Here is a 13,517-nt window from a genome sequence, read left to right on the forward strand (position 1 = left end):
CACACCTTGCATCCTGCACAAAAATCTGCCCCAGCTGCACTGTAAAAAACAGAAACTTGCTTCAACACTCTCTAATTGCATAACTAAATACTTTTAAGGTTCCTTTGCACGTTAAGCTACACTAACAAAGCTAAATATTTTATTTTTTAGAAAAATAAATCCAAAAATTAGCATAAACATTCTTGCGTTTCCCTTGCACTGAAGCTTTCATATTGTTTTGCCGCTCTTTTTGTTATGCATAAATTAGTTTTTTTTCTTCATAATTAACAGAATTTGAGAAAACAACCAGATTGCTATCTCAGACCCAATCTGTTCATAAATTATTTCTTGGTATAATTATCATAAACTATAATCGATCATGTGACCATCCTGTTCCAGGGCCTTTTTCGCGCTGTCTCGTATATCAAAAAAGCAAAAAAAATTGCCCTGGGAACAAGGTTGAATTTTTTTCGGGATTGTCTACTTTTTGTTTCGTCTTAATAGAAAATCATTGTTGCGCATGTTATCTACTTGGCTTATCCGCCGCTGGTCATGATAAACAAATCAGGGAGAAAACGAAAAGTCTCTTGACTTGTCAGTTATGCTTTTGACTACCTTATGAAGTATATTTTTGCGGGAATATAATTTTGCGATTTCGTGAATCAAACTTTTAAATTTCTTTTAAGTTTCGTGAGAATATATACATTTCTCGAATAGTTTTCTTTTGTTGTACCGCAGCTATTTCTAAAATTTTTCAAACAAAATGAGTTTTGAGATCCTCACCTGAAACTTGACAAAATGTGAAATCTTCAGATTCATGTAGCGAACAAACAACCTGTTACAACAGTTTTTTAATTTGGTCCTAATTAAGAATTTAGAAGATTTAGACCATAACATTTATATCACCGAAACAGCATTTGCACATACCGGTTGAAGTTAAAAATTAATACACACAATTCAATGATTTTGAAATATGACCCTGAAGTAAAAATATCAAAAATTTTAAAAAACATATAATTAGGGTAGGGTCCGTTATTTTTGACTTCAGATCTGGGGCGCGTTGTTCGCTATAAGAAATTTCGCAGGATTATTCGAACTATTTTAGATGCTATTTTTTCATTCTACACAAATTTTCTTTAAAGAAATACTAATTTTTAAACAGGGTAGTTTTCTGTTGTTCTATACAATATACCTATTGTTTTTAGCTTGAAGAACAGAAATAAAATATGCTGCTAGTGTTTTTGTCTTTCCATTATTTGCTGCCTTTTTATTAAAAGTTTCAACTAAATTTGACTATTTTTGTCAATGGAACAGCGCGTTGCACTTGCGTACTGTCCAAAATAAACATTAAATCACTTAGTGGTCAACCACTTAACAAGTACCGAAAGCTGGCTTCTATACAAATAAAATGCACCAGCAATATTCAAATAAAGAGAATAGTCTGATGTGCTAAGTTTAAGTCTCCTTCTCTTCATTAACGGATTCATCGGCATGTTGTTACCAGACTGATTCAGCTAAAGAGGCAGTAGCTGCTCAACAGCAAAGAAAACATTTGAATAGTGTGTTATATGTGTATTTATGTATTATCTAGGAGGTAGGTATTATATATGTGATGTGAATAAAGTTACTGGCTATTTTGCTGCTTTTTAGTTATCTCTACTGAACACTTGGTACCTGCATTTCATGTCTTCATGTACTTTGTTTTTATATGTGCTTCTGTTTACCAGACTGCTAACTACCCGCTTTTCTTGTTGCATTTTTAACACCAATGTCATAACAATTTGATAAAACAATGAAATAATGAATTCATCTCGTCATAAACCTTTGTTGCTGCAGGTTTTCAGTCCTCAATTCTCTTCTGTAAATTTAAAAGATCCGTTCAGCATATAATCTAAATGATAGATCATTTACTTTTTTTACATTAATGCTAATTTTTTGAGTATGTGTGAGAGTTTATGAATACTTTTGTTTAAATTTTAAAATGACAATAACTAGGTAAACGCGGAGTCTATGACGGAATGCAGCAAAGTTTGAAGGTTATAATTTAGCTGGTTGTAAATCTGGCAATAGAATTTAAAAATTTATTAATTAAATAAAAAGCATGGCTTAATAAATCAAAGTAAGGTTTCAGAGTCGTCAAAGGCACCTTTCTTACATAGCGAGTTTTATCATATTTCCAAGAATCCACAAAGCAGTTCACAGCAGCTTCTTCTATCTTATTTTGTTCTGCCAAGATATCTTGCATAGCCTTTGATAGATAACATTTCAAAACCTTTTTCTTCCTTTACTGTATATGGTGCTGGCGTTGTGTAGCATCCTGACATTAAATAAGGAGAATGTCATCCTCAATTGTTTCGAACCTTGGAAAAAAAAATGGAATACTCCGGCCTTTCACCTGTGCTGGTGAAAGATGTTTTTGATTTTATACTACCAATGGTAGATGATGACATCACCAACATTCGTGTCATCGGTCACTAAAACCACTACTTTTTTACCTGCAGTAGACAAATTCAACGCATGTCTAACAGATAGTGGTATCTGTATCAACAGAGAAGTTGATCACCACGTTTCTATCGTCTTTTAAAGAGAGAGACAACATCTTTATCAATTGCGCTACATTTTTTTGTGTGTGTTTTGCTATTTTTTTTCTTTTACATCGATCAAAAAACTACATGCCACATTTCATAGTCCTTTCGTACATACTGACCATAGCTTTTTGTAATTTTAATACATTATTAACTGGTCACCCTGGAATGTACCGCAAAATATCGCCCGAGGTCAAGGTGCTGACCGAGCTTTTAATATCGATGCAATAAACGAGGGCGATATTTTCGGTACAACACGGGGGTAATCGATTATTATTAAATTTGTTAATTGTCTAAGTTTAATAAAAATAAAAAATAAGAAGTGCAGGGTGGCCACAAGTCATGGAATTTCTGGAAATCATGGAAAAGTCATGGAATTTTATTTGGTCTGGAAAAAGTTATGGAAAACAGGATTTTCACGAAAGATTCATGGAAAAGTCATGGAACTTTTTTTCCTTGACAACCTAAGTTTTTGACTGGCTAAATATTTTTGCAGTTTATATTTTGTAGCATAAATTTCAAGAAAACTTAATTTCAATTTTTTGAACAGTTTCATTGTCAAGCTTTGTTGCAATATAACATAGTTGTGTTTGGTTTTATTATATTATAAATTTGTTTTATTATACATTATGTCATGTGACTGTTTAGTTTACAAGCAATGATAACATATTGATGTAATCTGTGTGGTAAAATCGATTTCAATCAATGTTTCTTCTAAGGAAGGGAGTCCTAGCATAGTTCTAGCTTGTAGCATGGGACAGGAATATATTTGTTCTTAGAAAGTAAAGATCACCTTGCCATATACCTTGTGTAAAAGTGGTATTTGCATTGAGTTTTCTTTAATGTTTTAGTATTCATTACTACTATTCAGGAAGTTTTATCAATTATTTGTCATGTTTCGAATAGTTTTTCTGAATGCAACAGATAGCTCTGGTTTTAGAAGATTTATTAATAGAAATAGTGTTCCTTAAAAGTCTAAAAACAGCATTTTTTTGTCGTTTCAGTTGATAGTATAAGAACATGTAGAAAATGTCCTTAAAGAAAATTTGCTGGTTTAATGAGCAGTGGCTTAAAGATGACAGATTCAAGGCATGGTGACAGAGTGACAAGTCAGTTACATCAGCCAGATGTAAACTATGTGATATAGATTTTAACTTGAGCAACATGGGGATCGGTGCAGTCATTAGCCACAGCACTGGAAAAAAACATTTGCAGAATGTCCAAAATAGCAAAGCTAACTTTTTTAAGCGGATTGAAAGCTCCTGAAGAAGCTGAGCCAAGGGAAACAATCGAATCTTTCATTGTATCAAGCAATGTGCTTTACCCCAAGATCCTCTGGGCTTTGAACGTTGTCAAGTCCCAAGTAATGTTCAACGACAGTGACATTGCCAAAGATTTTAAACTTGGTAAAACGAAGTGCACATATCTCATTAACTTTGGCTTAGCTCCTTATTTCAAGCAAGAACTTTTGAACTCGATAAAAGCATCATCTCATTTTGTTGTGTCTTTTGATGAATTTTTAAATCGTGTAGTCCAAGATGACCAAATGGACATTCAAATACGTTTTTGGAACGAATCTGAGAATGTAGTCATTACAAGGTATCTAGATTCAAGATTTATAAAACGACTAAACGCAGAAAATCTTGTCACTGAATTGAAGGACTCGTTGTCGGAGTTATGCTTTAAAAACATGATTCAGCTATCTATGGATGGTCCCAAGACAAACTGGAAGGTCCCCGAACTTTTAAACTCAACAACAACAACAACAACAATTTGGTAATATTTGATTTAATTCACAGATTTTGCGCCACAAGATGGATTGAGGACGAGGACGTAGCAGCAAGAGCAACTGAATTGTGGGACAATGTTGTCAAAGTTATGTCTTATTGGGGGAGTCTCAGCAAAAGCAAACAGCCAAAGTGCAAATCCTATGATGTTCTATTGGCTGCTTATAAGGACAAACTTATGGTCGCAAAGTTTACCTTTTTCAAGAATATTGCAACGACCCTGAAATGTTACTTGGTTGCTTTCCAATCAGATAATCCAATGGCTCCTTTCTTGAGTGATGTGCTTGAGGGAATGACTAGAAAAATCATGAACCTTTTTATTCGTAAGGAGGTTATGACTGAAGCGAATACTCCTCGTAAACTTATTAACATTGATGTTGAGGAGGTCCAGAATCGATTGCCAGTTGACATGGTGAACACAGGCACAGCTGTAAAGGCTATCTTGCGGTCAAAAGAGATAACAGATGGGGCAAAACATCAGTTCCGAAAAGATTGTGTGGCTTTTCTAGCTAATCTGATATTGAAGCTACAAGAGAGAAGTCCCTTGAAGTATCTTATCGTTCGATGCTTCTCCTCATTATCACCAGTCAATATGGTACAGAACCAACAGAAAGCTACAAGTCAGTTTATATCTCTGGTTGAAAAGCTTCATCAGGTTGATCATGTTTTGCCTTCTGTGGCAGTTTTGGCAAAAGAAGAGCTTGAGAAATTCTTATCATCGCTCGACGCACCTACTAAGGAAGAGTTTGTGCAATTTGATTTCAGCAAATCAAGAGTGGATGATTTCCTAAGGCCGTATTTCAAAGATCAAAAAGCGTTATGGGACATCTGTAAAGTGATCTTCACATTATCACACAGTCAAACTGCTGTTGAACGGGAATTTAGTATCAATAAAGAACTGTTGATTGAGAATCTTCAAGAGAAATCTATCGTTAGCCAAAGAGTTGTATATGACCACCTACAATCATCCAGTGTGGATTTGCATGAGTATCAATTGAGTAAGGGTCCGTTGAAAAGTTGTAAAGCTGCCAGACAAAGATACGGAACACACCTGGAAGACCAAAAAAGAAAAGTCAACGAAGACAAGAAATCAAACAAAAGAAAATCAATAACAGACGAAATCAACAATGTTAAAAACTATAAGAAAAGATTAATCTCATCCATCAATGCACTGAACAGGGATATTGAAAAACTCTGCTACAATGCTGAGGAATCTGAGAACATGGACTTTTTAGTTAAAGCAAATGCTTTTAGAAGGAAGGTCACCGAAAAGAAAGCTAACATAGCTGAACTAGATAAAGCTGTGAAGAAGCTATATAAGGATCTTCAGAAAGAAAAGTAACGTCAATGCTCACACTCTATATAGGTTATTAGTTGATATTTGTTGTTTTTCTAGTCTATTTTTTTCTAAATTTTGATTTTATATGAATATTCTGTATGAATATATATGTTCGATTTTGTTGTTTTTCATCATGTAGAAAAAAGTACTTGTACTTTTTTCAGCAAAGTTGTTCTCTAAATAATGAAATTTATGGTTTGTTTGATAATTGATTAATTTAGGGGTTTAATTTTTCTTAACGGTTTTGGTCATGGAAAAGTCAGGGAAAAGCCATGGAAAAGTCATGGAATTTCTTTTACCAAATTCTGTGGCCACTTTGAAGTGGGACCTCGTTGCTACATGTGCCGACTGAGCGTGCAGAGATTTATTATTGTATTTGTCAATAAACGTCAAGTATGGAAAAAAAATTTAAACGACAAATGAGGGTTTTAAAATTTCGCTTACTTGAGATAAATCTCGAAAGGGCTGTCTGGAAACAGAAAATTATAACCATTTGAAAGTCCCAATGGAATTAACCTGTGTAAACAACATAATCAGAAGTTCGGCTAAGGTTTTAAAAGCTAGGTTTCACAAACATAATGTCCTTTATCTTCATGATTTACCTAAAATACTTTTTTGGTTCGCTTGGTGTGTGTGTGGTAACAAGGAAGTAAGGGAACGACTTGGTGCGACTTAACGTTTAGAGACAACGAATATCGAAGTAAATTTTTCAAATAGTAGGTCAAGAATGACATGGGCTTTGACAATTTTTTGTTGATTGAGTTAAGCAAGAAGCTGAAGGACCCACTTAAAAAATGATTTAACTAGTTGTTAACCATTTTTTCTTGACGACACGAGCAATACCGGTGCATATCGGTCCGTGGTCAAGAGTGCTAAGCCAATCAGAATGTTTGAAAACCCGTACTTCATTAAGGAAAAAAGTCGGGGACAAGTTTACACGGGGAACCCTTTTAGTCACCTCCGTAAAAATTAATCACTTTTTCCCTTATTTTTACCCACTTAGGGTATTACCTGCTTGCATAATCCAGAGTGTTAACAAGCTAGAATATTGATTCTTTTATTCAACACACTCGCGATAAAGCAGGGCACCTTCATCAATTACATAAACGTAGCTAAACTGGCTTCATACAAGATCCAGTTTGCTGCCTCACCACTTGCTAAGGCTTGCGCATCGTGACATCGGCTCACGTTTCATTTTGCAACAAAACATTTTGTTCTCCTCCTTTCCAGCAACCGTAAATGTGATTCTTAATGATTTCGTTTGTTTTTTCTGTTTATTTTTAACTTCAGTGGAGCTGATACTATATACTCCAGCTGGAATAGTTGCACCAATCTCTTCGAAATCACCACAGTTTATTTCATTTTATCAGATTAGAAAATGACACCATCTTAAACCACTTAAACTCATTGCTAATTTCTGTAATGAACCGAAGAATGTTCTTCATTAACTGTTCGATTTGAATCCCAATATAGAATGTACAACCCCGGAAAAAATATTTTTGAAAAATATGATAAAACGGCCCATTAGGCCTTCTTTCCTTATTTTTGGTGTCATAACTCCTTTTAACTGTCCCCCTTTTCCCCCAAAGTCAATGTTGTTTACTTCTAAGGTTCCTGGAGTACTTTTGCAAGCGTCAATTAGGCAAATACCATATTTAACATTGACATTGGGGAAAAGGAGGAGCTCAAAATGAAATTCTAATACATTTTTTCCAGTGTTGTAGGATCTTTAATAATATCGTATGCATTCGAGTTTCTCCTTGTAATAGAAATATTTCAAGTAGATCAACCTCAGACAGACGTCATCAATTACCACTTCATCTAGCTCTAAGCCATGAAATATTTGGTTACATAATTAAATACTTATGTTTTGTAAGGCTTTTCGTGATCCAGCATTTCTTTTACGTAGGCCGCGTTAGCATTTTTTGTTGGTAATTGTTAGTACCAATGTGCCAAAAGTTCTTTCACGAATAAGTAACCATTCGGCGATGTTATTCTGTTCTACAGTGTTTCAAACCAAAACCGATAATGTTTCCTTGTGTCTGCCTCCAATTCACACTTTTGTCGCCCGATATTTTTAATTCTTTAATTTTTTTATTACATTTTTTTTATTATATTTATACAGGATATTGCCAGTTGAGTATTGCAAACACTGTTGTCAACGTAGACAATGACATTGGCTACCCAATTTCCCTCACATAACATGGGGTTACCCATAGCTGTGGTATGGACATTGGCTAAACATGCCCGCGCTGTAGACCGAACCACGGACCTTGTGATTACAAAGCGAACACCATAACCAAGGTCACGGGCAGTCCAGATATGATTGTGGCAGTTGGTCAAAATGTGTAGTGCCTATAAGCCCAGAATCAATTCTAATTAGATTTGACTTAATAAAGTCCCTTTCAATTGGTAATAACCTGTATGATCCTGTATACCAAACACCAAATTTAGTTATGTCTCTAAGTCAATTGAAAAATTTGTTGGATTTGCATAAACATACCTTCTGCTTCTGCTTAACGCTAATGTATCTAACCTTGGTACATGTAGATTATTACATTTAAAGATATTTGCGGTAAGACAACAATATAATGATATCATTGGGACCAGAATTGTCGTTGTTTCCCTGGGTTAATACTACTTTCAAATGTGGTCTGCATTTTATTCCTATCCCTAATACCCACAAATATTTGATATTGACCTGGTACCCAATATACATGGTATAAGTAAAAAAAAAAAAATTCTAAATACTATTACATTAATGTCAGCACTTTTCAAAAAGAATTTTTTTTCATTACGAGACCAAATAAAAGACATTCTGAAGACTCTTTTTTATCGAATGTATAGCGCAAGAAGTTCGTAAGTATTTACGCTAGATTTTTTCTTAATACACACGCACAAAGCTTGCAAGCTTTATGCACTAAAGTAAATAAATGAAATAACGACATTATAAAGACTTTTTTATTTTTAATATTCAAGTACAAATATGAATAAGTTTTAATAAACAAAATTGTAGTATAAACGATATCGCACTAGCGACAATGACATGAACAAACAAGCTCGACAAAGTACAGCGATAAAAAATTGTCAAGGTACCGTATCCTTGTCCCCAGGTTCCCTTGGCCCATGAGGAGTTATTACGTATCAGCCACAAATTAATCAAAACGAAAATGCCCTGAAAACGAGGTGGAAGATACAGAGCTTATCCACTAGCAGCGTACAACTCTCTTGAGTAGCTTCTTATAAGTTCAGCAGCAAGCTAAACAGATGCACCGAATTTTGATTTAAGAGACGGCGCTATATCGATGTTAGATTTGTTTGTTTAAACTTGATATTACGGTTATCTTGTTCGCTGATGTTAACTGCCGCGCTTTTCGCGAAATTTTGCTAAATTAAGAAGATGAAACGCGTTTCATCCTCATATCAAAAAACGCTACAGGCCCTGGGATCGAGGTTGGCTAAATTTGGTAAAATAACTAAACTTGTCCCACACTAACTAAAAATAAAATTTTACCAAAGGATCGTTAAAATGTGACAATGTCCAGTAGAAACCTAGCACAGTCAGGGTGTCTTTTAGCTATAAATCTGATCTAGGCTGCAAGTGAGAATACTCTAACTTTCCTGCGAAAAACCTGGGTCCATCTTCATTTTCAACTAAAGCCAAGTGGACCAAACCCACGGTGGGATCGCGCAACACAACACACCCAGGCAAATTGCTTCTGCTAGGTAGACTCTTGGTGGGAAAGCTGGACCCCCTTCGTCAAGTCAGTGTAGTGATGTGAACCATAGAATTAAATCACTAATAAGTAGTCTCTTAAAAATACTCGTTTTGACAGGATACACATGTATACATACGCGTTGACCATATTCGCTGCTCTGAGAACAAACTTGGCGCTTAGGACATGTCGATGCGCCAAACGCGCAGAGTATCTAAGTTGTAATCGTCACTTAAATAGAGAAGACGCGTCTGACGTTCAGTGCTTGTCGGCACCTGACGTTCGGGGCATCTTAACAGTTTCGTTCCCAATCTTCCAAAATTTTTAAACAGCCCAGTGCATGCAGAACGTGTTGCATCTACTCATTCCAACTGCAATGCATTGTGTTCACTAAAACTTGTGTTGTTATTCCGGAACCCAAATTGAATCAATTATGAATGATGTCGATCTATTTCTAAAGTTTAACAAGGACTACAAAAACGTAAAACACAACGTATAATAAGTATCTGTTATGGAATTCTTTGAAATTGTTTGCAAAATTTAATTTTAAAAGTCAGTTCTAGTAAGATTAATTCTTGAGAATTGATCTTTCCGAAAATATGGATAAAATTCGCGAAATTTGCGAAAATTAATAAACTACCTTATTGCAAGAAGAAATTGTTGTCTCACGCTACTGAAAAAAAATCGCAAGACGAACAAAACAAAAAACAATCAAGCTTAAAAAATCTTGGTTGGTATTTCTGCTAACAAAAGAGCGGGACACATTTTATTATCGTGCTTAGAGGTTCAGAAAATTGTATGGTGAATAGAAGGATAATTTGAATCTGGGTTTTGTTAGAAAATTTGATAATGTTCAGAGACATCTTTAGATTATATTTATAATTTCCTTCGTATTAAAAACAGACAAAAATAGAGAAGGGGCGCTGGACCTCGTTGTGTCTGCGTTCTTTTTGTTGTTTTCCCCCACGTGGGTATTCTTGACGACGAATTTTATTGTTTACATGAGTACAGAAATGGTAACATTTGCTGTGAATGTTTTTCTCCAATTTCATCTTGTTTCAATGGTTTTTCTGATATGAAAAGTAAATATAATACTCATGGAAATACTTCCATCAGTGAATTCTGGTTTTCAGAAATTTATGATACTTGAAGTATAGCTAGATATAACGGAAAAATGAATTATTGTAATCATGAATGTTGAGTTTACATACAGTGTACATATGGCTCGAAAGCCCTTTTTTAGGTTATTTCCATATGTAGTACTTCATATCTATATGATCTATCACGAAATATATTACTACTACTACTGCTACTACTACTGCTACTACTACTGCTACTACTACTACTACTACTACTACTACTACTAATAGAAATCCAAAAACAAAAAGCTAGGCTATATAGCTATATATATTTATTATCTCTTATTGCATAAGAGTTAACAAGTCATGTAATTTTAGTACAAGGAAGGCAGTTAATTTTATCAGGATGGTCCTTAAAGGATATTATATATGCACCTGTCATGTCCATTTAAAAGGTGTAGATTTGATAACATAATAAGATCACTGTCTAGTTGGGGAAATTTTTCAAAAAGATTCCTGTGTGACACAAGTGGTAACTTTAAACACTAGTGCCGCCATTGTGTTCCCTACTGGAATCAGAATATCCCAAAAAATTAGTAAGGCAAACCACAAAAAAATCAGTATATGTATATATATATATGGTCACCCTCAAAAATATGATTGGTTAGCGTCACCTGACCGACTCACTTTGAAAGGCGAAAGTTGAGTCAGGGAGATGGTAAATTTGTAAAAAATAAACCAAACAATCCACGAACAATCTTCGACATGCAACAAAATCCACCATTTACCTTTTCAGCGGTCCTCCGAATTGCAGTTGTTACATTCGAATGTTATTTTGATAAGGGACTGCGCTGTGTTACTTAGTGCTATATTTTCCTGCTTCGCATTTATAAGGCAATGAAAACCATGGGAATGACGTTGACTGACAAAAATCGAACTTGAAACGGAGGCTAAAAATACAGCTGGTGTACATTTAAAACGAATAACAAAATATGGCGGCTAAATATAGTATTTTTGTAATTTTTTGGGAACATTTTTTATACTACCGACCGACTCTTGTGATTAGAAATGACGCTAATTAAACATATATATTTTCAACGGTGGCCTATTTAAACTCACACATAAAAAAACCATATATGCAGAGTACAGTTCTATTGCTGTATATAATAGGACAAAAATTACAAAACATATCATCATCATCATCTTTTTTCATGCTAGCATGGGTAAAATATGTGAAAACATAGAGGTAGGTAGTAGCAGGGAGGGAGGGAGGGAGGAGGAAGAAAAACTACTAGAACTGAAAAAGAAAACCACGAGGCAACTTCAACTTAAGTACTAGTGGACTGCTGACCAAATTATATGCTGCTGACCAGAAAAGGCACATAGGTAAATGGTAAAGTAACTATGGGCAATAACAAACCAGAGAACAAACCTTTTCGGGCACAATTCGGAAAGTTTCAGACTGGTCCAGGCTTTTCCGGGCGGTTACAGATAAAAATCTTGAAAAAATTCCAAAAAAACGTCCGTACCCGCCCTCACATATATAGCGCTTTCGACAATTCGTTTCTGGTGTTCACAGTAATTTCAATATAGTTGATAGGGACTGAAAAAATACTACTATAAACAATTGATTAAATGGTATTTATTTCGCATGTTAAGGTATTAATAACACTCGTGGTCATAATGTCCAATTCAAAGTTAGGGTGTTTTTCTTTTTATATATATTCGAATATCTTGCTCCCTGTCAAAGCAACATACTTTGCTGGAACAACAAGTCCGACCTCCCTTTTTCTCTTTCCAATCATTATATTGAGATCGATTAGTGTTTGCTTTTATTATATTATACTTTTAGAAAGATATATATGTTGTGTTTATTAAAATCGTTGTTTTTAGCACACTAGATTTTTGCATAATTTTATAATCCCCCCTCCCAAATACGCTCCCTCCAACAAAACCTATTTTGACAAATACGCCCCCAAAAATAATTAACGGTATATATAATGTGTTTACAAGGGGCGAAATACGAAAGCACCAACACTATGGACCCATGGTCATTAAGGACTTTTGTTTGTAAAAGTAAACCTACTCTGATAGACAATTAAAAGCCAGAATACATTTAAATGCTAAAATAAAATATCGCATTGGTTATTCTTTCTAAAAATGATCAGAGAATGGTGAATGTGTCAAAAAATATCTAGCCCTCCTGATCTAATCAGGAGTCTTTAATAGTAACCTAAACTCATAATTAATAGTTTCTGGAAGTGGGGGCTTAATTTATCAAAATGGGTTTTGGGGGAGGGGGTTTATTCGGTAGGGGTGGTTATTTGGGAGTGGGGGCTTAATCGATCATTTACGGTGTATATATATACTTTTCATATCATGCTATGCCTGATGCGTTATTTGACTAGGTAACCAGCTTATTTCCAAAAAATCAACTTTGAATAAGGGTTCAGGTTAATGGAAGTAATTTCCTTTTTGTGTATACCAAATTTACGTAATAAACTTATTTTTCGTTATTGCAAAATATGCAACAAGTGAAAATGTAACTTTGTATGCAAGTTTCACAACGTAACATAACAATGATATAACTAAAATGGTTTGATTTAGGATCACAAAAGACGACAGTCTGAGTGGAAGTTTGGTTTTTCTGTGATCACTAGGATTTTGATTGAGCAAGCAATAATAGCAAATAAAAGCTTCATTACGATTCTTTTGAAAATTTTAAAATGGGACCACACAAAGCCTTAAATATTGTCACAGTTAGTTTTAAAACCATGAAAACAATGCCATTTAAAGAAGCTAATTTTTCTTGAACAAGCAATAATGGCAACAAAATGGACCTTTATTAGAGACAAACAAATGATTCCAGCAATGGATTTTTTACTGCATACACTGTTGGCACTTTAATATTTGGGTGGCAACATGAATATGGATGTGACCCCTTATGGTCTTTTACCATGCCTGCTGCACAAATAGAGCCCGAATAAACAGAGAAAACACTGTGACTTGAATCACTTATTCTCAGCCTATAT

Source organism: Hydractinia symbiolongicarpus, chromosome 14 (assembly GCF_029227915.1).
Source record: "Hydractinia symbiolongicarpus strain clone_291-10 chromosome 14, HSymV2.1, whole genome shotgun sequence".
In the NCBI taxonomy this organism is placed as follows: Eukaryota; Metazoa; Cnidaria; class Hydrozoa; order Anthoathecata; family Hydractiniidae; genus Hydractinia; species Hydractinia symbiolongicarpus.